This window comes from Nicotiana attenuata, chromosome 2, assembly GCF_001879085.1.
Source record: "Nicotiana attenuata strain UT chromosome 2, NIATTr2, whole genome shotgun sequence".
Taxonomy (NCBI): domain Eukaryota; kingdom Viridiplantae; phylum Streptophyta; class Magnoliopsida; order Solanales; family Solanaceae; genus Nicotiana; species Nicotiana attenuata.
Genome location: NC_031990.1, coordinates 54,145,972 through 54,171,819, shown reverse-complemented (window position 1 = coordinate 54,171,819; position 25,848 = coordinate 54,145,972).

Genomic DNA, 25,848 nt, shown 5'->3' with positions numbered 1-25,848 from the left:
CTCTGAGTTGTCTCGCCATGCACTTATGATACTTCTTACTAACGCAGAGAGTACGGAGTTTTGTTGCTGGGTTGCACTTAGGTATTCAGGCTACTATGACCCGAGAGTTTGAGCTAGGGACTTCCTACCAGATAGTTGTGGAGATAACTCGGAGGATCGAGGGTGTTCGTTTGCGGGGTCGAGAGCAGATGTCGCGGGACAAGCGGTTTAGTTATTCTAGAGGGTTTAGTGGTGCTCCGTCTGGAAGCTGAGGTCAGTTTGGGAGAGGGCAGCCTAGCAGGCCCACATATCCAGCACCGCCGCCTCCTCAGGGTGCTCTAGTGCGACCTTATTTCAGCACTATGCCAGAGAGTTCCTACCGCCCACCAGCTATTCACGGTTCTTCAAGTGGGTATTCGGGCCATCAAGGTCAGACTTCAGGGCAGTAGTCTACCGCTCCAAGGGGTTGTTACGAGTGCGGGGATCCTGGCCACATGAAGAGTTTTGCCCCAGGCTTCGGGGCAAGGTAGTGCAGCAGGGTCGCCCATGATTACTGCACCACCCGTCCAGCCGCCCACAGGCGGAGGGTAGGCGGGTAGGGGCCGTCCTAGAGGTAGAGGCTAGGCAGGTGGAGGCCAACTATTTACATGTCAGTCACGTGAACGCCAGCCAGTCGGCGCTCCAGCTAGGTTCTATGCTTTTCCGGCCAGACCAGATGCAATGACCATAGATGCCGTGATCACAGGTATTACTTCTGTCTGCGTTAGGGATGCTTCGGTATTATTTGATCTAGCGTATACCTATACATATGTGATATCTCTATTTTCTCATTTCCTGGATGTTCCTCGTGAGTCCTTGGGCACTCCTTTTTATGTGTCCACTCATATGGGCGATTTTGTTGTTGTGGATTGGATTTATCGTTCTTATGTTGTCATATTCTGTGGTTATGAAACTAGAGCGGATCTTCTGCTGCTTGATATTACCAACTTTGAGGTCATCCTGGGCATGGACTAGTTATCTCCATATCATGCCATCCTTGATTGCCATGCCAAGACTGTTACCTTGGCGATGCTAGAGTTTCCTAGATTGAAGTGGAACGTTCGTCTGTCAGTGCATCTAGTCAGGTTATCTCTTTTCTGAAGGCTCGGCACATGGTCGAGAAGGGTTGTTTGGCTTATCTAGCTTATGTTTGGGATACTACTACAGAGACTCTAGTGATTGATTCAATGCCCGTAGTCCGAGAGTTCTCCGATGTGTTTCCTTATAATCTTCAAGGCATGCCACCAGATCATGATATCAATTTTTGTATTGATTTGGCTCCAGATACCCAGCCTGTATCTATCCCACCGTACCGCATGGCTCCGAAAGAGTGGAAGAAGTTGATGGAACAGCTTGAGAAGTTGCTAGCAAAGGGGTTCGTTAGACCAAGTATGTCACCTTGGGGTGCACCAGTGTTATTTCTAAAGAAGAAAGATGGGACTATGCGGATGTGCATTGATTACCGCCAGTTGAAAAAAGTTACCATTAAGAACAAGTACCTGTTGCCATGTATTGATGATTTGTTTGACCAGTTTCAGGGTGCTAGTGTGTTCTCTAAGATCGACTTGAGATTGATCAGTTGAAGATTCGGGATTTGGATGTTCCGAAGACTGCTTTCCGGACTAGATATAGCCATTATGACTTTCTAGTGATGTCCTTCGGTTTGACTAACGCCCCAGTGGTGTTTATGGATTTTATGAAGAGGGTGTTCAAGCCATATGTTGATTCGTTTGTCGTTGTCTTTATTGATGACATTTTGATCTACTCGCGTAGCATGGAGGAGCACGAGTAGCATTTGAGACTGGTGCTTTATACCTTGCGGGAACAGAAGCTTTATGCTAAGTTCTCTAAGTGTGAGTTTTGTCTAGATTCTGTAGCATTCTTGGGGCATGTTGTATCAGGCGAGGGTATTAAGGTGGATCCCAAGAAGATTGAGGCAGTTCAGAGTTGGCCTCGTCCCACTACGACGATCGAGATTAGGAACTTCTTGGGTGTTAGCAGGTTATTGTCACCGGTTTGTGGAGGGCTTCTTATCTATTGCAACACCTTTGACTAGATTGACCCAGAAGGGTGCTCCATTCCGTTGGTCCGATGATTGTGAGGCGAGCTTTCAGAAGCTCAAGACAGCTTTGACTACGCACCTGTTCTAGTGTTGCCTTCCGGTTCATGGATGTATACTGTGTATTGTGACACTTCACGTGTCGGTTTGGGCTGTGTATTAATGCAGGAGGGATGAGTTATTGCATATGCTTCACGTCAGCTGAAGATCCATGAGAAGAATTACCCTGTACACAATTTGGAGTTGGCGGCGATTGTTCATGCACTTAAGATCTGGAGGCATTATCTTTATGGGGTTTCCTATGAGGTTTACACTGATCATCGCAACTTGGAGCATTTGTTCGAGCAGAGGGATCTCAATTTGAGGCAGTGCAAGTGGCTTGAGTTACTAAAGGACTATGATATTACCATTCTTTATCATCCGGGCAAGGCGGATGTAGTCGCGGATGCCTTGAGCAGAAAGTCAGAGAGCATGGGTAGCGTGACATTCATTTCAGCAGAGGAGAGGCCATTAGCTTTGGACATTCAGTCCTTGGCTAACAGACTTGTGAGGTTCGATATTTTAGAGCCTAGCCGAGTTCTCGCATACGTCGTTTCCCAGTCTTCACTGTTGGAGCAGATTAAGGCTCGACAGTTTGATGATCTGCACTTGTTGATCCTCAGAGAGACGGTACTACAGGGTGGTGCCAAGGAGGTTACTATCGGCGAGGATGGTGTTCTACGACTCAGGGATGGCCTATTTGTTCCTAATGTCAATGGCTTGAGGGAGAGAATTCTAGAGGAGGCACACAGTTCTCGGTATTTATTCATCCAGGTGCTACGAAGATGTATTGCGATCTGAGGTAGCGTTATTGGTGGCGGTGGATGAAGATGGACATAGTTGAGTATGTTGTGAGGTGTCTAAATTTCCAGTAGGTTAAGTATATGTACCAGAGGCCAGGTGGCCTACTCCAGTAGATGACTATACCTGAGTGGAAGTGGGAGCGCATTACTATGGACTTCGTAGTTGGGTTGCCGTGGACCTTGCAGAAGTTTGATGCAGTTTAGGTCATTGTCGACAGGCTACCAAGTCGGCACACTTCATTTCGATTGTGACAACGTATACTTCAGAGAGGTTGGCCCAGATTTATATTCGGGAGATAGTTTGGTTGCATGGTTCGGGAGATAGTTTGGTTGCATGGTGTGCCTATTTCCATCATATCAGATAAAGGCCCTAAGTTTACTTCACATTTCGAGAGAGCAGTACAGAGTGAGTTGGGGAACCGCGTAGAGCTCAGCACAGCCTTTCATCCACATACCGATGGGCAGTCGGAGCGGACAGTTTATATCTTGGAAGACATGTTCAGAGTATGTGTGATTGACTTTGGAGGGCAGTGGGATCCATTCTTGCCTTTGGCCGAGTTTGCTTACAACAACACTTATCAGTCCAGCATCGAGATGGCTCCATTTGAGGCTTTATATGGTCGCTGATGTCGTTCTCCCATTGGATGGTTTGAGCCCGGCGAGGTTAAGTTATATGGTACTGCTTTGGTGAAGGATGCCTTGGAAAAGGTAAAGTTGATTTAGGAGCGACTTCGCACAGCACAGTCCAGACAGAAGAGTTACGTGGATCAAAAGGCGCGGGATTTATCATTTATGGTGGGCGATAAGGTTCTATTGAAACTTTCGCCGATGAAGGGGATCATGAGGTTCGGGAAGAAGGGCAAGTTGAGTCAAGGTTTATAGGTCCATTTGAGTTGTTGAGACGAGTTGGGGTGGTTGCATATGAGCTTGCTTTGCCTCCCAGCCTATCGAGAGTTCATCCAGGTTTCCACGTGTCTATGCTCCAGAGGTATCATGCCGATAGGTAACATGTGTTAGACTTCAACACGGTTCAACTAGATGAGAGCCTGGGTTATGAGGAGGAGCCAGTTGCTATTGCTGACAGACAGGTTCGCCAGTTGAGGTCTAAGAAGATTTTTGCGGTATAAGTTCAGTAGAGGGGCCAACCAGTCGAGGAGGCGACCTCGGAGGCCGAGGAGGACAAGCGGAGCAGATATCCACACCTATTCAACACTTCTAGTATGATTCTAGACCCGTTCGAGGACAAACGTTTGTTTAAGAGGTGGAGAATGTAATGACCCGACCGGTCATTTTTCTTTTTAGAACCCCGTTACCCTAAATAAGACTCCGCGTATGTGCTTTTGCTGTTTTATGACTTGCGGGGATGGTTAGTTTGGGATTTGGAAGGGTTCGGGTTGAAATCCGAACACCTGGTTCCTTAAGGTTGGCAAAAAGGGCTAAGTTTGACTTTGTTCAATATTTGGACTAAACGACCTCAGAATCGGGATTTGACGGTTCCAATAGGTTCGTATGATAATTTCGGACTTGGGCGTATGGCCGGATCGAGTTTTGGATGACCCGGGAGCGTTTCAGCGCCGAATAGTGAAAGTTGGCTCCTTGAAGGTTTTAAAGTTCTTTAAATATGGTTTGAAGTAGGATTTGGTGTTATCGAGGTCCAATTGAGATTTCGAGTCTGCGAATAGTTCCGTATGGTGATATAAGATTGCACGCAAAATTTGGCGTCATTCCGAGTAGTTTAAGTACGTTTCGGTGCATTGGGAGTAAGTTGGAATACTTGAAGTTCATATTTTTTATTTAATTGGTTTGGGGTGTGATTCTTTTTCTTAATGTTGTTTGGTGGGTTTCTAGAGTTTGAGCTAATCCGTTTTATGATTTCAAACTTGTTGGTAGTTCGGGCGGGGCCCCCGGGGCCTCGGGTGTTAATCGGATGAGGCTCGAACTAAGTTTGGACTTGAGGGGAAGAGCTGAAGCTTTTAGCTTTTGGTGTAAATGCACCTGCGAGTGGCCAGCCGCAGGTGCAAGCTCGCAAAAGCGAGCCACGAGCTACAGAAGCGAACCAGCAAAGGCTGCCCGAAAAATCGCAGGCGCGGAAGAAAAGGTGCAGGTGCAAGGTTTTTCCAGCTGGGGAGGACCACACCTGTGAGGATTTCTCCGCAGAAGCGGTACCGCAGGTGCAAAAATCATAGAAGGTAGAACACTTTATTGAATGCGAGACTTAGGCCATTTGGCTCATTTTCATTCATCTCTTGGGCGATTTTGGAGCTCTTGGAAGGGGGATTTCACCTAGAACTTTGAGGTAAGTAATTTTTGCACAATGTGAGTTAAATACATAGATTATGGATAGATTTAACATGTAAAATTAGTGAAATCATGGGTTTAGATGAAAAACCCAGATTTTTGATAAAAATAGGATTTGATCACATAATGGTTATGGAATTTAGTGAAAATCGTATATTGGAGCTCGTGAGGTTATGGGTAGCAACTTTCTTTAAAAATTTCTAGAATCTGGGCACGTGGGCCTAGGGTGAATTTTAGGAATTCTTCAATTAGGGTTGGAAAATCACTTTAATAGTTAGGATATGAACTTTTTAACATGTATTGATTATTTTATATAACATTGGACTAGTTTCGAGTCGTTTGGCACCGAGTTGACGGTTTAAAGCACATTTATGGACTGGAAAGTATGCTTCGAGACGAGGTAAGTCTCTTTTCTAACCTTGTAAGAGGGAATTAACCCCATAGGTGAATTTAATTAATGTGTGCTTCTATTTGTGGCGGCTACGTACGCACGAGGTGACGAGAGTCCATACGTAGCTACTAATTATGCTTATGTCCGGGTAGTCTTAGGTTTACATCATGCCTTGTTGACATCGTTATTTGAGTATGCTTATTAATTGCATTGAATAAGAGCTGAGATTGAGGATTTTAAGATTTAAAGTTCCAAGTTTAGATTCCTTATTTTTGGAAAGAATTGAAGAGTATTATGATAATTTTTGAGAAATGTATGTTCACTCGCATCGCAAGTATTCTTCCGCGAGCGAGGTTAATTCCACTATTCTCATGAGAGCGGGTCGTTCGCCTCGGCAGGTTAGTACATGCATCTATGGTTCATGCCGTTCAACCCTCGGCAGTGCACAGTTTATATATTTGTATTTTGGATCGGGCCGTATGACCTCGGCATAATTCGTGCGTAATAATACTTGGAGCCCAATTATATTTGATATTGTTTCATCGGCTTGAGAGGTTAAATTGTTAAATGATGAATACTTACTTGGAAATTATTATCAGTAAAGAATGGTTTATTTATTTCTTGTTATTGAGTTTTACAGTTTCATTATATAGCCCATGTCTATTTAGAATTTCCATTATTTTATTGTTAGCCCATAGTAAGTGTCGGAGTCGATCCCTCGTCACTACTTCTTCGAGGTTAGACTAGATACTTACTGGGTACATATTGTTTATGTACTCACGCTACACTTCTGCACTAAATGTGCAGGATCTGAGGCAGGTGCATCTGTATATCAGTCCAGCGCGCATCCTTGATTCCACGAGACTTTGCGGTGAGCTGCCTTCCGAGCACGTTTTGCAGCAGCCGAAGTCTTTCTTTTGCTTTTATTTTCTGTCTAGTTCACTTCAGACAGTAGTGTAGTATTTTTTTTTTTTTTGGTATTCTACTAGTAGCTCATACACTTGTGACACCAGGTCTTGGGGATTTATGCTAGTAGACACTTGTTGATTTTTGAGTAATTACTTCATCCTATTTCTTTTAAAATTGTTTACTTTCTCATTTTACTAAAAAATATTTCACTTCTTGATTTCGGAATATTTAAAAATCGACTATTTCAAATTCCTAAAAGAAAATATCACAAAGTTAGTTCACTATTGGCTTGCCTATTGGTAACGTTGGGCGTCATCACGGCCTATAGGAGAAATTGGGTTGTGACAACTCCAATTGTGCATAATATAATGAATGAGCTTCCGAAGATACTCCACTCTTAGAAGCTAGCAGTACCTATATTATTTCTCTTTTTATGGAACGAATGATGTTGATGTTACTTCTTTTATTCTTATGTTGTCAATGCTATTGGTACTTCCTGATTCTTATAAGATCCATGATGAAGAGTTAGTCCTAATAATATGTACAGAGGTTACCGAACATACGTCACTCCGAAAGGTTCAAAATGTGGCTCCAATGAGTCCAATATGCATTATACTTATGTACCTAGTTTACTCTACCGAGCCGCGCTATAGTCGGCCGGGTACGATACCTATTGTGCAACCACAGATCAGTCGGATTTTACCGAGCTCCACGTGGCCGGGTACAATTCTACCGAGCCTTATGATGGCCGGGTATGTTTTTACCGAGCCTATTATGGCCAGGTACGATATGAGGATGATGAAGCCCACAGAGGCATATGTTTTAAAAGTTTATGTGTGCGTGTGTGTGTGTGTGTGTATATATATATATATATATATATATATATATATATATATATATATATATATATATATAATTCTATGCATTTCATGTCAGTAGCCCTCAGAGGTACTCATTTGTTACAGATTGTATATTCTCTATCCCTGTTTATATTACTGTTTTACTTAGGCTTTCCTGCCTTACATATTCAGTACTTTATTCGTACTCACGACCTTTTTATTTGTGGACGCTGCATGTCGTGCTGCATGTCCTGATAGACTGGTAGGCGAAGCACCCCCACCATAGCAGGTTGCCCAGTTCAGCGGTTATTGGTAAGATCCCTTCTCCGGACTTGCCGAGGTCTTGGTATGCAATACTTATGTTCCTTTGGAGGCTCATAGACAGGCGTCGACTCATGTATAATTTGGATTGCCTTGTCGACTGATTTTTGTTGTATTGTCTCTCATGATAACTTGTCAGATCGTATCATATATATAGCTTCATGACAGCCTTGTCGGCCTATGATATGTATGTTCATGCCATTATCTGTCATTGTTGGTTATTCGTGTTACATCCCGTACCTTAGCATTAGGATGTGTCGTAGTAAATCCACATGAGCACGAAAGGGATTATGTCTATTTGGAGGTTGTAGAGGGTTTAAGACATTGTTATTGTAAGACCTTGTAAGTTTAATAATATTGATACCGCTTTATACGTTTGATGTGGTATTTTAGTGGAACATTTTTGTAAAAAAGTTTGAAAAAAATAATTTTATATAGTTATTAATATTACTACTTTTGAATATATTTTAAATTATACACATAGTATGAGGAAGTTTATAAAGGAGATTTACTTTATTGTAAAGATAGAAATTATTTTCTCACAAGAAAAGAAGGTTATCTTTTTACCATTTTAAGAATTCAGCGTACGAAAATTTGTACTCTTTATATGAGATTAGGAAAATTATAAGTTGAGAAAATATATGTATTTTTACATGGGTGTTTCAATGAAATAATAGTGTATGTATTGATTTTATATGGTACCACATGACCGTAAAAGTAAGGTGTATAAAGTGTATTAAAAGTGAGTAGTATTTTAAGTAAGTTGAGATAATTCTTAATTATGTGGGGTAATTGATTAATTATTAGTTAATGGGAGATTAACTAGTTAATTAATAATTAGTGGATAATTCATTAGAATCTTGGATAAAGCCTAAAAAGGCCTTAATGTGGCAGCCCCATATGGTCCATTAAGTGACTCATACACTAGGAAGCAAGGTGTCACATTGTTAGGGCATACAACAAGATTTACACTACTCTTTAGCTTTCTTAACATGATTTGTATAGTAATTCTTATATACTCATTGAGTTTAATGCTAAGTACTTGTTAGCAGTAAATATTAAGTGTATTTCTCCCATTAAAAAGGTGATGTCATAGAGTCCTGTTTTTGACTATCTTGTATTCTTTTCTAGACCTTCAGTTTGGTCATGTTAATGTCATGCTATCTTATGCTTAGTGACAAGTACTGATCTCCCGTTACTATCAAATCAAGCTTAGGATTTCTCTTCCTAGCTATAGATTGTATTGGAATGAAACAAATAACCCCCATGATATTAGTAGGACAGTTTCGTATGTATTCTATCGTCGTGCATCCTTATTGAGAAACATGTGTGCCTTGTTGTGCCACTTGAAATAAGATTACTTGTGACGTTTGTTGGAAAACTTTTTTGAGTCACTCTGGATAGGTGGTGGCAACCAAATTCATGAATTATGATTTCCAAATAAAGTTTGACGATTAATGTTGACGAGGGGACTCTACTTCCTTGCTATTGGATTTTGTGATTCTAAGAGAGCACGGTACAATCTTTCCCAAAAATATCATACGGATTTTTCCCTACTCCAGGTATATTAAGGCTAATCCTTCTTTCTTTTGGCATGATCGAAGCAACGATACGTAAACATAATGATATTCCATTAGTGGTTCTACTCTTAGTAGTTAAGGATGTCTATGTTATTCATTCCTATAAAGCGATATTCAAGCATGTCTAAGTATACATCTAATTCCCTATTGAGGTATTTGATAAAAATGTTAATGTTTATAATATAGTAATACATGCATCTTCATGCATATGCATTTACCACCGAGCTACGGCCGGTTGGGCAGTTACCACCGGTTGGGCAGTTATGTATCATTTTTTACCATCGGTTGGGCAGTCATACATTTACCACCTTGTGATGGCTGATCAGGCAGTTACGACTGATCAGTTGGGCAGCCATGCATCATAAGATATGGATAAGAGCCTCAAGGAAAAGCATCATATATATATATATATATATATATATATATATATAAATAAGTATAATAAGTATGCATATACGGTGGCACTTCAGAGATTCAGGTTGATTCTTATATGTCTTTAGTTAATGTTGACTTATTGTTATGTTTCAGTTGTGCCTTACATACTCAGTACATTATTCTTACTGACGTCCTTTTGTTGGGGACGCTGCATTCATGCCTGCAGGTATAGATAATCAGTTTGACGAGCCCTCATAGTATACAAGATTGGCATTTAGCGAAGGATTGGTAAGACTCCAGCACATTCAGAGTGTAGCCGAGTCTATGAGTCATCGTGTCAGTGTTTTGCTACAGACTTATGGGTAGGCCGGTACCTTGTCCCATTTGATGTCAAATAGTCTTAGAGGCCTTGTAGACAAATGTTCATTTTGTACAGTATGTCAGACGTCTTGAAGACCTATATGTATTCATGTTATAAGAAAAATGGTTCAGTGGTACAGTATTTTTTTCACTTACAGTTGTGCATTACAAGTTGTGGCCATGTTGGCCCATGATAGTTAGAAGAAAAAAAAAATTATGGAGTGGTTCGTTCGGGCCAGTACGGCACCGGATGCCAGCAACCGTTCCCCAGGTTTGGGGCGTGACAAAGTGGTATCAGAGCGGGTCGTGTTCTAGGGAGTCTACAAAGCCATGCCTAGTAGAGTCTCACTTATGGGTGTGTTGGGCGCCGCATTTATAATAGAGAGGCTATAGGGCATTTAGGAAATGTCACCCTTCTTTTATTTCCAGATCGTGTCATAGAGCTAAGTCGTAAGAAGTCAGTATAGAGTTTCTACCGAATTTTGTATGCACCAAAGGTGCTATCACAGCGGAGCTTTAAGGCGTAATTTTCACCTATGTGGAAAGAAGGTTATGAAAGAAACAGAAGATACGATGCAAGGTTGAAAGGTAAGTAAGGTAAAGGTGAAGAAGATACGAGAAAGGTTGTGAATAGTCGAGACTTCAGATATAGTTTTCGTTTTAAGTTTAATTTACAGAGGAGACCCTAGTGAAAATTTTGTAAATCCCTAAGAGTTAACATTCGGGGACGAATGTTTCTAAAGGGGGGAAGGATGTTGCATCCCGTATCTTATCATTAGGATGTGTCGAAATAAATCCACAATAGTACGAAAGGGATTATGTCTATTAGGAGGTTATAGAGGGATTAAGACATTGCTATTGTAAGACCCCGTAAGTTTAATAATATTGATACCGCTATACGTTTGATGAGGTATTTTGAATGGAACATTTTTGTAAAAAAGTTTGAAAAATATAATTTAATATAGTTATTAATATTACTACTTTCGAATATGTTTTAAATTATACACATAATAAGAGGAAGTTTATAAAGGAGATTTTCTTTATTGTAAAGATAGAAACTATTTTCTCACAAGAAAAGAAGCTTACCTTTTTACCATTTTAAGAATTAAGCGTACGAAAATTTGTACTCTTTATACGAGATTAGGAAAATTATAAGTTGAGAAAATATATGTATTTTTACATGGATATTTTAATGAAATAATAGTGTATGTATTGATTTTATATGGTACCATATGACCATAAAAGTAAAGTGTATAAAGTGTTTTAAAAGTGAGTAGTATTTTAAGTAAGTTGAGATAATTCTTAATTATGTGGGTAATTGATCAATTAGTAGTTAATGAGAGATTAACTAGTTAAGTAATAATTAGTGAATAATTAATTACAATCTTGGATAAAGCCTAAAAAGGCCTTAATGTTGCAGCCCCATATGGTCCATTAAGTGACTCATACACTAGGAAGCAAGGTGTCACATTGTTGGGGCATACCACAAGATTTACACCACTCTTTAGCTTTCTTAACATGATTTGCGTAGTGATTCTTATATACCCATTGAGTTTAATGCTAAGTACTTGTTAGCAGTAAATATTTGGTGTATTTCTCCCATTAAAAAGGTGATGTCATAGAGTCCTGCCATTGACTATCTTGTATTCTTATCTAGTCCTTCAGTTCGGTCATGTTAATGTCATGCTATCTTATGCTTAGTGACAAGTACTGATCTCTCGTTACTATCAAATCTAGCTTAGGATTTCTGTTCCTAGCTGTAGATGGTATTGGAATGAAACAAATAACCCCCATGATATTAGTAGGACAGTTTCGTATGTATTCTATCGTCGTGCATCCTTATTGTGAGAAACATGTGTGCCTTGTTGTGCCACTTGAAATAAGATTACTTGTGGAATGTTTGTTGGAAAAATTTCTGAGTCACTCTGGATAGGTTGTGGCAGCCAAATTCATGAATTATGATTTACAAATAATGTTTGACGATTAATGTTGACGAGGGACTCTACTTCCTTGCTACGGGATTTTATGATTCTAAGAGAGCACGGTACAATCTTTCCCAAGAATGTCATACGGATTTTTCCCTACTCCAGGTATGTTAAGGCTAATCCTTCTTTCTTTTGGCATGATCCAAGCAATGATACGTAAACGTAATGATATTCCATAAGTACTTCTACTCTTAGCAGTTAAGGATGTCTACGTTATTCACTCCCGTAAAGCGATATTCAAGCATGTCTAAGTATTTATCTAGTTCCTTATTGAGGTATTTGATAAAAATATTAATGTTTATAGTATAGTAATACATGCATCTTTATGCATATGCATTTACCACCGAGATACGGCCGGTCGGGCAGCTACCACCGGTTGGGCAGTTATGTATCGTTATTTACCACCGGTTGGGCAGTCATACATTTACCACCGCATGACGGCCGGTCGGGCTGTTACCACTGATAAGTTGGGCAGTCATGCAACATAAGATATGGATAAGAGCCTCAAGGAAAAGCATTATATATATAAGTATAATAAGTATGCATATACGGTGGCACTTCAGAGATTCATGTTAATTCTTATATGTCTTTAGTTAATGTTGACTTATTGTTATGTTTCAGTTCTGCCTTACATACTCAGTGCATTATTCGTACTGACGTCCTTTTGTTGGGGACGCTGCATTCTTGCCTGCAGGTATAGATACTCAGTTTGACGAGCCCTCATAGTAGACGAGATTGGCATTCAGCGAAGGATCGGTAAGACTCCACCCCATTCGGAGTGCATCCGAGTCTATGAGTCATCGTGTCAGAGTTTTGCTACAGATTTATGGGCAGGCCGGTACCCTATCCCATTTGATGTCAAATAGTCATAGAGGCTTTTTAGACAGAGGTTTATTTTGTACAGTTTGTCAGAGGCCTTGACGGCCCATATGTATTCATGTTATAAGAAAAATGGTTCAGTGGTATAGTATTTTTTCCACTTACAGTTTTACATTACAAGTTGTGGCCATGTTGGCCCATGATAGTTAGAAGAAGAAAAAAGAGTTACGGAGTGGTTCGCTCGGGCCAGTACGGCACCAGGTGCCAGCCACGCCTCCCCAGATTTGGGGCGTGACAGTTCGTGATTCATGTCTACTATTTATGTCGATCTTGTCGGCCTTTAAAGATAATAAGAAAAGTTAGATAAAATGTACGTTGGTGCTCGAGAAGTATGGCCCGAGTGCTAGTCATGACCCTCGTCGTGACATAAGACTAGGTAAGCATAATAATAATGCGGAAAGAACTGAAACAACAACTAAAATCTCAACATCAACAGATATATATATATATATATATATATATATATATATATATATATATATAAAACTGAAAACTACTGCTCGGCATGTAGAAGTAAATCTGCAACTCAGAGTAAGAACAAGTGCTTGTCTTAACATGGTGACATGTCAAATAGTTAGAAATGAAGTTAACGAATTTTATTTTTCTTCTTTCTTTTCCAACCAATCAGTTATTTTTTCTAGTCATGGTGCATCTTATAGACATAAGATATACAGTGTATCTAGAGTTTGAGCTCATCACGAATAGCCTGTCTCAACCCATATATGTTTGCTACACATAATTAATTACCTAGTCGGAGGATACCATCACTATTAACAGTCATATCTTTGCTTTTACCAGCTAGATGTTGATACACAATTTTACCCTCATATTTTTTCAAATAGTATATATATTTTCAAAATGTCATTTTTGCATCATTATTTAATTTACAAGATTTATACAAGTATTTTCCTTAATTTTCCGCAATTTTTTAGAACTTTAAAACTAATTTTCTTGCATTTAAATTACTCTAATATTTATTAATTATCCCTTTAAAATTACTCAAATTAATCATCCAAATTTTTTATTTATACCCACACGCATGATTTAAATATTTTTACTTTATTTTACATAATTACATTTATATTTTCTAAGCTATTTACATAATTTTGCAGTAATAACCTATATTCTACACATAATTGTATTCATTACATTATTTATGATAGAATATCATTTCTTATATTTTTTATAATTTTAAGCTATTATTTTTAAGTATTTTACTGCATAAATAATATTTTTATCATTTACTAATTAATTTATAATTTATTTTTTGATAGATTTCGCGTATTTAAATTATAGCCCATTTTTAAGTCAATTTCGGACCAAATTTGGCCCAAATCCTTAGCCCAACAGCCCCCAGCCAAGCCAAACGACCCTTTACTAAACCAAGTCGGTACATATCTTCATGACCCGCCCCGTTCAATTGTTTAATCCTAGCCGTTGATCTCTCAAGATCAACGGCCCTCGTTCATTCCCCCCTTTTAATTAGCCCAACCCGGAAACCCTAGCCCCATTTCCCTGAGACCGCCGCCCTAGAATCCTCTCTACTCTCTCCTCTCAAACCCTAACCGCCTCACTCAAATCTCCTCCAAATCCGATTAAATCATGGATTCTTACTACGATTCTCTTACCTTTTTATGGATCATCTCATCGTTTCCTACAAGACTATGGTGTTACATAGTACTTGCCTCAATTTTGGCAAGTACCCATCCCCAAATCGGGTGCCACCTCCTTCAACCTTTAGATATAGATGATATTTCGTCTATATGCACTCACTACCAGGCTATATGGCCCGATTCAGTGAGATTTTCGAGCATCTGTGCTTTCCTTTTTAACTAGGGTTTGCTTGATTCTCTTTTAATTTGATTCTGAATGATTTTGCATGCCTCTATTTCTTTATTTATGTTCGATTAATTATGTTTCCTTGTTTGGATGTTAATTTTTGCAACTATATAAACCATTCCGGTTTCCCCTTTAGGGATACCTAATTTTGACTGCTATTACTCTCACTATACTCTTCTCTCACTCGTTCACTTCTTCTGAGACACTTGAATATTTTTTGATATCGTTGAATTATTGGCCGGCTGAAAGCCAAGGCCATAATACTGTTAAAACGACCTCCTCCAGTGCAAGCACTGATCGAAGCCCTTCTCGAGGCTCTTGTGAACTCTGAAGCATCAGGGATTTGGGGTTCTCTTTCAATTGCTGCTACTAGTATTCTAAAATCCTCACTCTTTTGCACGTTTAACTTTGCTACTGGCTAGTGTCCTTGACTCTTACAATGTCAACTATTCTCCTTTTGATTTGTCTATGACATATGTGTTCTATGTGTTAATGTTGTTTAGATTTTGTGAGCATGATTCAGTTTGCCTGTTATTCATGGATCCTTGATAATGTATTCTTTATTGCCATTATATTGCTTTTAACAATCCCTTGCAGTTCTATGTTCTTTATTAGTTGAATTTAGTAGGCTTCAGTATATGTAATATGCTTTACATTATCAGAATGGTATCAAGCTTTCTTAGGTGCTTCTAGACTATTGTGTGTTCCCAACCTTGTCCTGTATTTCTACGTTTGTATTCTAGACCTTGTTGAGCCTTCTTGCCCAATATGATAGATCTCTAAGGTTGTGTTGATTAGCTAAAACATATTTCCATGCCATTTAAGTTCTATTGTATGTTTGGTCTGTTAATCTTGTGTCTTTAGAATGGCTTCTAGGGCAAATTTCTATGTTAGTTTCTCTTTAGTCTAGGTAACTGGTGTGAATGGTTGTGCTTGCATGTCTTATTCCCCTTAAGTGCTGTATATTCTCTTGCATTAAGACATTGTTATGGTCTATTGTAAACCATGCTACTAGTTTGTTGCTATACTGCTTGTGGTCGTGTTAGGCTACCCTATTAGAAATCTTCATGTGAAACTGCATATCCCTCTAACTACAATTATTTCGAATAAGGCTCACCTATTTAATGTCTTCTCTGACCAATTTGGTTAATTTTTTGTGCTAAACTTAATTTCTGGGAACTTAGAATGTGTGTGTGTTTGTCCTGTTAACTCAATAGACTTGCTTCAGCATGCTATACCCTTTCCTTTGTTAAATGATTACTCAATATGGTGTTAGTTCTCCAGTGTCAAGTTTGCTATGTCAAAGCTGTCTACCTACTTGTATGTTCAAGCCCTCTTGTTTGACCAATCTTGTTCCCTTAGATTCTAAAAATGATGATCATTGCTAATAGACTTTAGGATTGTCAATTGGTTACCATATATGGTTTCTCCCTTTTAAGCCCGGTACGAGTTTGTGAATGGACCTGAGTGTGTAATTGATACACTCTCACGCTTGAGATGTGCTGGTTTCTGGGTCTACTATTCGTGTGAAAGGTGAAGCCTGTTGAAGGCCCATGTGTTACTGGGTTATTTTTCTTTTGGACCTCTAGTCTTTTAATATGTAATATTCGCACTTGCATTGATTATTTTTGGGTCTGTAATAATTTATGAACAAAACAGATGGGGAAATTAGTAAAAAGGGGGGAGGGGTAGGGTACTCTAATTCTCACATAAATGGGTAGAAAGCATGCTTATAGGATCTATGTGGTCTATTTTTTTTTAAGCAAATCCACTAGGCAGGTGCCTAGGGCTAGTTTTATTAATAATAAAAGAAAAAAAGAACCACATAGAAGGAGTACAAATAAGGGGGACAATAGCACCAATAGTGTTGCCTCTATGCCTTGGCCATATAATCACTCCTCTGCACCTCACAATGCCCTTATGACAGCCTTATGTAGAGGAATCATGGTGTAGCTGCCGGCAAAGTCTCACGAGGGCATATAATCTCATAGCCATTTGGATATCTTTCCAAAGGCATAGGACTAGAGCAACACAACCTGGGCTAAACCTTACCTTACTAATCCTATTGAGGCAAATAAAAAGCCTCACCTACTAAGAGTGCCTAACACCTTCTCTTTGAGGTAATTTGAGCCCTTAGTCGATCTTTCGTGATGTAGACTAGACAAACAAAGCTATTTGCAAACAGGTGCCCTAACGCACCTTGAAAAATCGTTAGGTGGCGACTCTCCTCTTTTAACACCTTCCTTTAAAAGAGTTTTCACACGTTAAAACCCGTTTTCGCGAGAAAATGGGGTGCAACAACATGGCGACTCTGCAAGGGATTTACAATTAGGCTCTTACGATAATGAACTTGGCTTATATGGATTACTTTCTTTGTTACATGCACATCCTGTCCCTTTCTCACCTTTATTTGTTTAAATCTACTATGATATGCACATCCCTTCCTTTCCTCACCTTTATTTGTTTAAACCTGCTATGCTATGCACATCCCTTCCCCTACTCGGCTTTATTTGATACGACATGCACATCCCTTCCCCTGTTCACCTTTATTTGCTATGACCGCTCATCATCTTGTAAATATTGCTATATCATGCCTACTTCCTTACCTGCTTTATTTCCTTCCTGCATATATCTTATGAACTAAACTGACTTCTTCCTTTTTGTCTTTCTTTTCTATGTTTTTCATGTTTACTTTGATATTGTATTTACTGCTTTTACATATTTTATCATACAATTACTTGGCAATGTGTTATTATCTCTGCATAAAGCATGCTCCACATCATACTCCACTCATGCCAATTATCAACATAGCGGCGCTTGATGAGTGTTTGTGCTCTTCCAAAATTACCCTTTAAAATTGGAAAGGCTTATTTGCGGTAGACTAGTCGATTGGCAGTGAAATCGACGGTCCCGCGCCTTTCCCTCTCAAGTTGTCCACTTGGGAGTACCTGTCTAGACCATTCTAGAATCCCTACTCCAACATGAAATGTACATGCATCAGGCTAAACCTAGTACGGGTTAGAGCGTTATTTACGTAACAACTCGCTAAGATAAACCTTGTCCAAAGTCCGACAGGATTTCCACAATCCCAATGGACACTATCATATTATGTGCATTACTTGGAAAAAATATGCCAACGTGTTGATCATTATTGCATAAATTGTCAAATCTGGAGGGGGAAAGGGCTAACCGTTGTTTGTTTGCAGAAAATGAAGCACGAAGTCCCTAGCTTCGATATGGTCCAAAACATCCCACCTTTGCTACTTGACTGGTGGAAAGACCATGCACATTGCGACAAGAATCATGTGAGAAGAGTACTTGGTGACCTGCCATAATTGCTAAACATTCAACCAAATAGGGCATTGATTGAGGTCGCTACCATGTTCTGGGACGAGAAAAGAGTTGTCTTCCGATTTGGCGACATAGAAATGACTCCTCTCCTAGAAGAAATAGGAGGCTTCACTAAGTTTCCATGGGATAGTCCGGGATTACTAGTACCAGAGAATCACACCCCACGCGGTTTTCTAAAGATGTTGGGTCTTAAGAAAAATGATGAACTGCTCTGTTTAAAGAAATCATACATCCCTTTTGAATTTATTTACGAGCGTTATGGGCATAGTAAGTCGTATCGTCTTCATCATGATGAACTTTCCATTACTTCCTTGGGTTGTATGCACCGCCAGGTTTATGTGTTCATCGTCTGCTTCTTAGGATTGTTGATATTTCCAATGAAAGGAGGAAGGATTCATACTCGCTTAGCCATGGTCGCTAGGAACTTGATGGAAGGCATCGAGGGACAAATTTATACCACCATCCCCATGATCTTAGATGAAATATACTGCGATATAGATTGGTGCAAGCAGGGATTTGTACACTTTGAATGTTGTAATATGTTACTACAAGTCTGGCTGTTGGAACACTTTCAGAGGGGAGAATATCGTCAAGATCTTCTGGGACGGCCATTGAATGACTACATAGCTTACCATCACCCAAAGAAAATGACATTTATCCCAGACAGGATTGCACAACCTGGAAACGCTATAAGTTGGGTGTGTTTCTTCAGCAATCTGACAGACGAGCAGGTATATTGGACGTTTGAGTGGTTTCTTAGCAGTGAGTTCATCATCAGGTCAAGAGGGACTACTTATTGGGTACTGATCGGGTTGTGAGGTATCTATCCTTATGCTCCTATAAGGGTAATGAGACAAGCGGGAAGAAAACAGGTCATACCCCGGGTTTCCAATACGGTCCAGTACAAGGCAGATTTCAAAGGGGACGTCATTCCGTTTAAGTTCGAGAAACAACATATGTGGAACCAAAAGATCATTGTGGAAAGAGAAACCATTGAGCCAGACAGGTATCATGCCGGTCATGTGTTTTTCTATCCGTCGTGGTTGATGGACGATATAGCGTAAGACGTCAAATCAGGAGTCAATCTGAAATACAGGATCATAGATGACGCTGTTGAGGCACAGATTAAGTATAGAATGCTACGCAAAAGGGTTTTCGAGTCTGAAGCTAAACATCTGGAACAATACAAAATGAACATGGAAGCAATAAAAGAATGGAAGGAGATTGCCACTAAGTCAACAGAGAGATTGGAATACTTGGAACAAGGATTGATGGAGCTCGAGGGAAAGATGAGGAAGAGACTCCTAGATTGTCAAGGCATGGATGGCAGTAAAGGAGGGCATCTAGCTAAGGCTTACTTACTGTTGGATATGCGCGATCTTGGGAACCTAATTGATGGAGTCAAAAGAGCCAAGCATGGAGAAGGTCCTTTAGGGACTAAGTAGACTAGGAAAAGATGTTCTTTAGTGCTTTCTAGCTTAGCTTTAGATTTCGATAGTAGTAAGGCTAAATGCCATTAGTAACTTTATTATTATTGTCAATTTAGTGGAGGTTGACTCTTTTTTCGCATTAATGAAATGACGCAATTATTGGCATCAATTTTCTCCAAGTCTATGTGTTGCTTAGGCCTACCTCAGGCACAATGAGGTCCTGCAAATTAGGACACGAATTATTGCATGACTTTGTGAAACATGTTTTAATATTGCAAGCATTCTTTCAATATTCCCTAATAACATGGTTACCTTTTGCTTTTTCTTTTCTTTTGATTATTCCCATTCCCCAGGGTTGGTTCGTGCATACTGGCATTGTCATCATATCACACTAGATCCATAGGTCCTCCACCTCCTCCTCCACCAAGAAAGCGTAATGGCAGAAGCAAAGGAAAAGGGAAAATGGATGATTTGAGTGGAATCAGAAAGGATAATGCTACCATGGTAGAAAATGTTAAAACCTCGGATTGCCGAAGTACTCCGGCACAAAATGAATTGGTCTTATGTCTAGAACAGAAAATCTTGGAGCTACAAGGCGAGCTTGAGCATGTCCGAAATTTGGCGAACCTTTCCCTCACTTTCAATGTCCCCGACATTAACCAGCAAAATTCGACCACCCAGAACCAAACACCACCACAAAACACACACAACGAAAACCCAACACCAAATCCTCCTGCACCACACCAGTATCCCACACCTCCCTAGAACCTTAACCCACCACCAATACCAAATCCTCAACAACACCACCATAATCCAACTCAATACCCACAAACCACTACTTATCACACTCCCCATAATGCACCACAACCTACTCCCGATCCCCAAAACTCGACCAATGACCACCCTTATACCCAGATTCCCAGAGTCCATCAAAGCAATCTGGTATACGTGGAAACTTTACCTCACAACCCGCAACAAACCCTATATATACCCGAATCGACCGAGAAGGACCTACTCATTAAGAACATGGCGGAGGAACTCAAGAAGCTTACTGGTAGAGTCCATAGTGTTGAAGGTGGTAAAGGCGTTGAAGGTCTAAACTATGAGGACTTGTGTATTCAGCCGGATGTGGAACTGTCGGAGGGATACAACCTCCCAAGTTTGAACTGTTCGATGGAACTGGTGATCCGAAAGTTCATCTGAGAACACATTGTGACAAGCTTGTTGTAGTAGGCAAGAAGAGCAAATATGTATGAAACTGTTCATCCGAAGCCTGACAGGAGACGCTTTTTCTTGGTATATCAGTCAAAACCCAAAGAAGTGGGTTAGTTGGGTGAACATGGCATCAGACTTCATGGATAGATTCAGGTTCAACACGGAAAACGGACAAGACATTTTCTACATTCAAAATCTCAAGAAGAAGCCAACAGAATCCTTCCACGATTATGCTACTCGTTGGAGATCAGAAGCCGCGAAAGTAAGGTTAGCACTTGAAGAAGAAGAAATAAACAAGTTCTTCGTCAGAGCTCAAGATTCGCAGTATTATGAAAGGTTAATGGTCATTGAAAATCATAAATTCTCCGACATCATCAAGCTAGGTGAAAGAATAGAAGAAGGAACTAAGAATGGGATAGTGACTAATTTCGATGCACTGCAGGCCACGAATAAATCATTACAATTGAGAGGCATTTCAAATAAGAAAGAAGTAGGTGCCATAATGGTGGCCCAGGGTCCTAAGTCTCCTCTCACATACCAGACACCTCCACCCACATACCAACCTTCATCCCCCAGACACCAACAGCCTGCTACCACCCATCATGCCTTTAATACTCAACCCGCATATTACCATTCACCACCACCCGCCCGCCAAAACAACCAAAAACCACGACCAAACTTTGACCGCAGACCGCCTAGAAAATACACCCCAATTTTTGAACCAACTATACGAGAGACTGAAGGCCGCTGGTTATGTCACTCCCATTCCTGCCTTTGCTATGGAGAATTCTTCCTAGTGGACCAACCCCAACAAAACATATGCCTATCATTCATGCATGAAGGGTCATACCATTGATGAGTACCGCACATTGAAAGACAAGATTCAGATGCTGATCGACACTAAGGTCATACAGGCAAAGGAAGTTGCACCAAATACTCGTAACAATCTTCTCCCGGATCACAGATGTGAGGGAGTAAATGTGATAGAGACTAATGAAGAATGGGATCCGGAGGGGTCAATCAGATTCATTCGAGAGGGAGATGCTCCTAAAACGTCTCCAGTCACCCTCACACCAGTGATGGTACAAACCCAGGCGCCGTTCGAAGTTGAGGTATCTACACCCTTCACTGTGATGATAGCTCTCACGCCATCTTACAAATCTGATGCCATCCCATGGGACTATGTTGCAGAAGAAAGAAGGAAAGGAAAAGCAAAAATGGAGGGAACAGATGCGACATAAGGAATGACTAGAACTGGCAGAATCTACACACCTGAGAACTAGGGAGGAACAAGCAAGAAAGCTGCACCTAAGCCGCCTATTATCGAAACGGATACAGATGATCTTTGGAGAAAGGTACAAGCAAGAGAGTACTCTGTCGACCACTTCAACAAAACTCCCGCTCAGATATCCATCTTGTCACTACTGCAAAACTCGTACACACACCGGAATGCTGTGGTGAAAGGGTTGGGTGAAGCTTATGTACCCACCAACATACTAGTGGGGATATGGCTAACTTGGTCGGGCAGATATTGGAGAGCCACAAAATCACCTTTCATGAAGATGAATTACCATCAGAAGGAATGAGTCACAATAGGGCACTACACATCATGGTGTAATTTGAGGATAAGTTCATCGCCAGGGTCTTGATAGATGGGGGTTCAAATCTCAACATATGCCCACTGACTACTCTGAAGAGATTAAGTAAAGGCCTGCACGAGATACGGATGGGAAGCATGAATATAAAGGCGTTTGATGGATCTCAGATAGCCACCATCGGAGAAATCAACCTCAATTTACAGATGGGTCCGACTTGGTTTGATGTCGAGTTACAAGTGCTAGATATATCTGTTACTTACAATCTATTGTTGGGAAGACCATGGATACATGTTCCGGAGCAGTGGCTTCAACCCTGCATCAGGTTGTGATTTTTGAATGGAATCATCAGGAGGTGATTATTCATGGAGATGGAAGTAACCCCATCTACACCCATCAGATCATTCCAGTCATTGGAAATAGGAAGAAGCTGGGTGGATAAACATACCATCACATTGAGCACGTCAACGCAATTGAAAAGGACAGATGTTGGAGAAACAAGATAGAAAGCATACTGCTACGGACGGGGTATGAACTTGGCAAAGGTCTAGGCAAAAATCTTCAAGAGATCACCGAGCCCGTACAACCAAAGCGTCATGGCACGACTTTTGGACTCGAATATGAATACACGTGGCAGGAATACCAGAATTGGTCGCCACCATGGCAGGGTCCTTATTATCCACTGGAACAACTAGTACCGCATCTGCACCAGACATTCCATAAAGCTGACATGATGTGGGGATCTGAGGAAGATGAAATCTTAGCTGGCATGAGAAAGTTGTTTCTAGATGAAGAAGATATGGGCTGTAGTGCAATAGTTGAGGAGGAGGAGGAGGAAGACCTTACCATTCAGACCGTGGAGAAAGGAGTTATTCTCAAGAACTGGATCGCTGCACCATCCCGGGCCCGGCGAGTTCTTGGCATTATTATTACCTATCCCGATGAACCTATGACTGTTACATGTAATGAGATAATGCAAAATAAGGATAGTGATTCAGAGGATCTCGATGATGATATAATACCAGAGGAAATCGTCAATGAAGTGGAAAACCTTGAAAATAAACCAAAGTCTAATTTGGAGGAAACTGAGGCCGTTAACTTAGGGGATTCAGAAACGGTCAAGAAAACACGTATAAGCATTCATCTATCACCATCAGAGAAGGAAGAGTACATTAGATTCCTAAAAGAGTATGAAGATATCTTTGCATGGTCTTACAACAATATGAATGGGTTGAGCACATCCATAGTGGCTTACAAGCTACCCACTAATCCCATGTGTCCATCGGTAAAGCAAAAGCTCAGAAAGTTCAAGCCGGATATGAGTTTGATGATAAAAGAGGAGGTCACCAAGAAAATCAAAGCCAAGGTTCTTTGAGTGGCCGAATACCTGACTTTGTTGGCCAACATTGTGCCAGTTCCGAATAAAGATGGGAAGGTTAGAGCATGTGTTGATTACCGAGATCTGAACAGAGCGAGTCCCTAAGATGATTTCTCGTTGCCCAATATACACATACTAATTGACAACTATTCCAAGCATGAGCTCCAATGCTTCGTGGATTGCTTCGCGGGATACCATCAGATCTAGATGGATGAAGAGGATGCCGAAAAGACAACCTTCATCATACCGTGGGGGATATATTGTTACAAAATGATGTCGTATGGTCTGAAGAACGCTGGAGCCACCTACATAAGAGCCATGACAACCATTTTCCACGACATGATACACAAGAAAATAGAGGTGTACGTGGATGACGTTATCGTCAAATCCAAAAGGAGTTCGGATCACATAGCAGACCTGAAGAAATTCTTTGATCGACTTCGAAAATACAATTTGAAACTAAATCCTGCAAAATGTGCCTTCAAAGTCCCTGCTGGACAATTGTTAGGATTCATCATCAGTCGTCGAGGGATTGAGTTAGACCCATCTAAAGTCAAAGCTATCCAGGACTTGCCACCGCCGAAGAATAAGAAAGATGTGATGAGCTTTTTAGGGCGCCTCAATTACATCAGCCGCTTCATAGCACAATCAACCGTGATATGTGAGCCAATCCTCAGGATGCTGAGGAAAGATGCTGCAACAAGGTGGACTGAAGAATGCCAGAAAGCCTTCAACAAAATCAAGGAGTATTTATCTAAACCACCCGTTCTGGTCCCACCCGAACCAGGAAGACCTCTGCTGCTTTATTTGTCTGTATTGGATGGAGCTTTTGGTTGCATTTTGGGACAACATGATGAAACTAGAAGAAAGGAGCAGGATGTATATTATCTGAGCAAGAAATTCACGCCATACGAAGCCCGGTACTCTTTGCTGGAATGAATCTGCTGTGTTTTGACATGGATAGCTCAGAAGTTGAGGCATTATTTCTGTGCATATACTACATATCTCATATCAAGGATGGATCCGTTAAAATACATCTTTCAGAAACCCATGCCTACGGGTAAGTTAGCAAAGTGGAAAATATTGTTGAGCGATTTCGACATCATCTATGTAACTCGGAAGGCAGTCAAATGGCAAGCATTGGCAGATAATCTGGCAGAAAATCCCGTTGACGCATTTCCCGATGAGGAGGTATCATTTGTAGAAGAGGATATCACCGAGGCATATGATGGCTGGAGAATGTTCTTCGTCGGAGCAGCAAACTTCAAAGGAGTAGGTATCAGAGTTGTCTTAGCATCAGAAACAGGCCAACACTATCCGGTATCCGCAAAACTCAGGTTTCGATGCACCAACAACATCGCGGGATATAAGGCCTGCATCTTGGGACTCAGGTTGGCCATTGACATGAACGCTCAAGAGCCGCTGGTAATCGGAGATTCAGATCTTTTGGTGCACTAGGTTCTAAGGGAATGGGCTATGAAGAACACCAAATTATTGCTATATTTGCACTGTGTTTAAGAGCTGATCAAGAGGTTCACAAAGATAGAATTCAAACATGTTCTGAGGATTCAAAATGAGTTTGAAGATGCGTTAGCCACTTTGTCTTCCATGATACAACACCCAGACAAGAATTTCATTGATCCTATCCCAATAGGAATTCATAAATAGCCGGCTTATTATGCACATGTTGAAGAAGAGATTGACAGAAATCCATGGTTCCACGATATCAAGAAGTACCTGGAAAAGGGAGAATATCCAAAGACTACCACCCATACCTAGAATCGCACGCTTCGAAGATTAGCCAACCATTTCTTTAAAAACGGAGGAATTATGTATAGAATGACTCATGATCTAGGATTACTACGGTTTGTTGATGCCAAGGAGGCATCCAAATTGCTCAAGGAAATACATGCCAGAACCTACGTATCGCACATGAATGATTTCATCTTAGCAAAGAAGATACTAAGAGCAGGGTATTTCTGGATGACTATGAAACAGATTGCATGAAATATGTTTAGAAGTGTCACCAATGCAAGATACATGATGACATGATACGAGTACCACCCAATGAACTCAATGCGACAAGTTCACCTTGGCCTTTCTCCGCTTGGGGTATGGATGTCATCGGCCCAATCAAACTCGCTGCTTTAAACGGGCTTCTGGTGGCCATAGACTACTTCACAA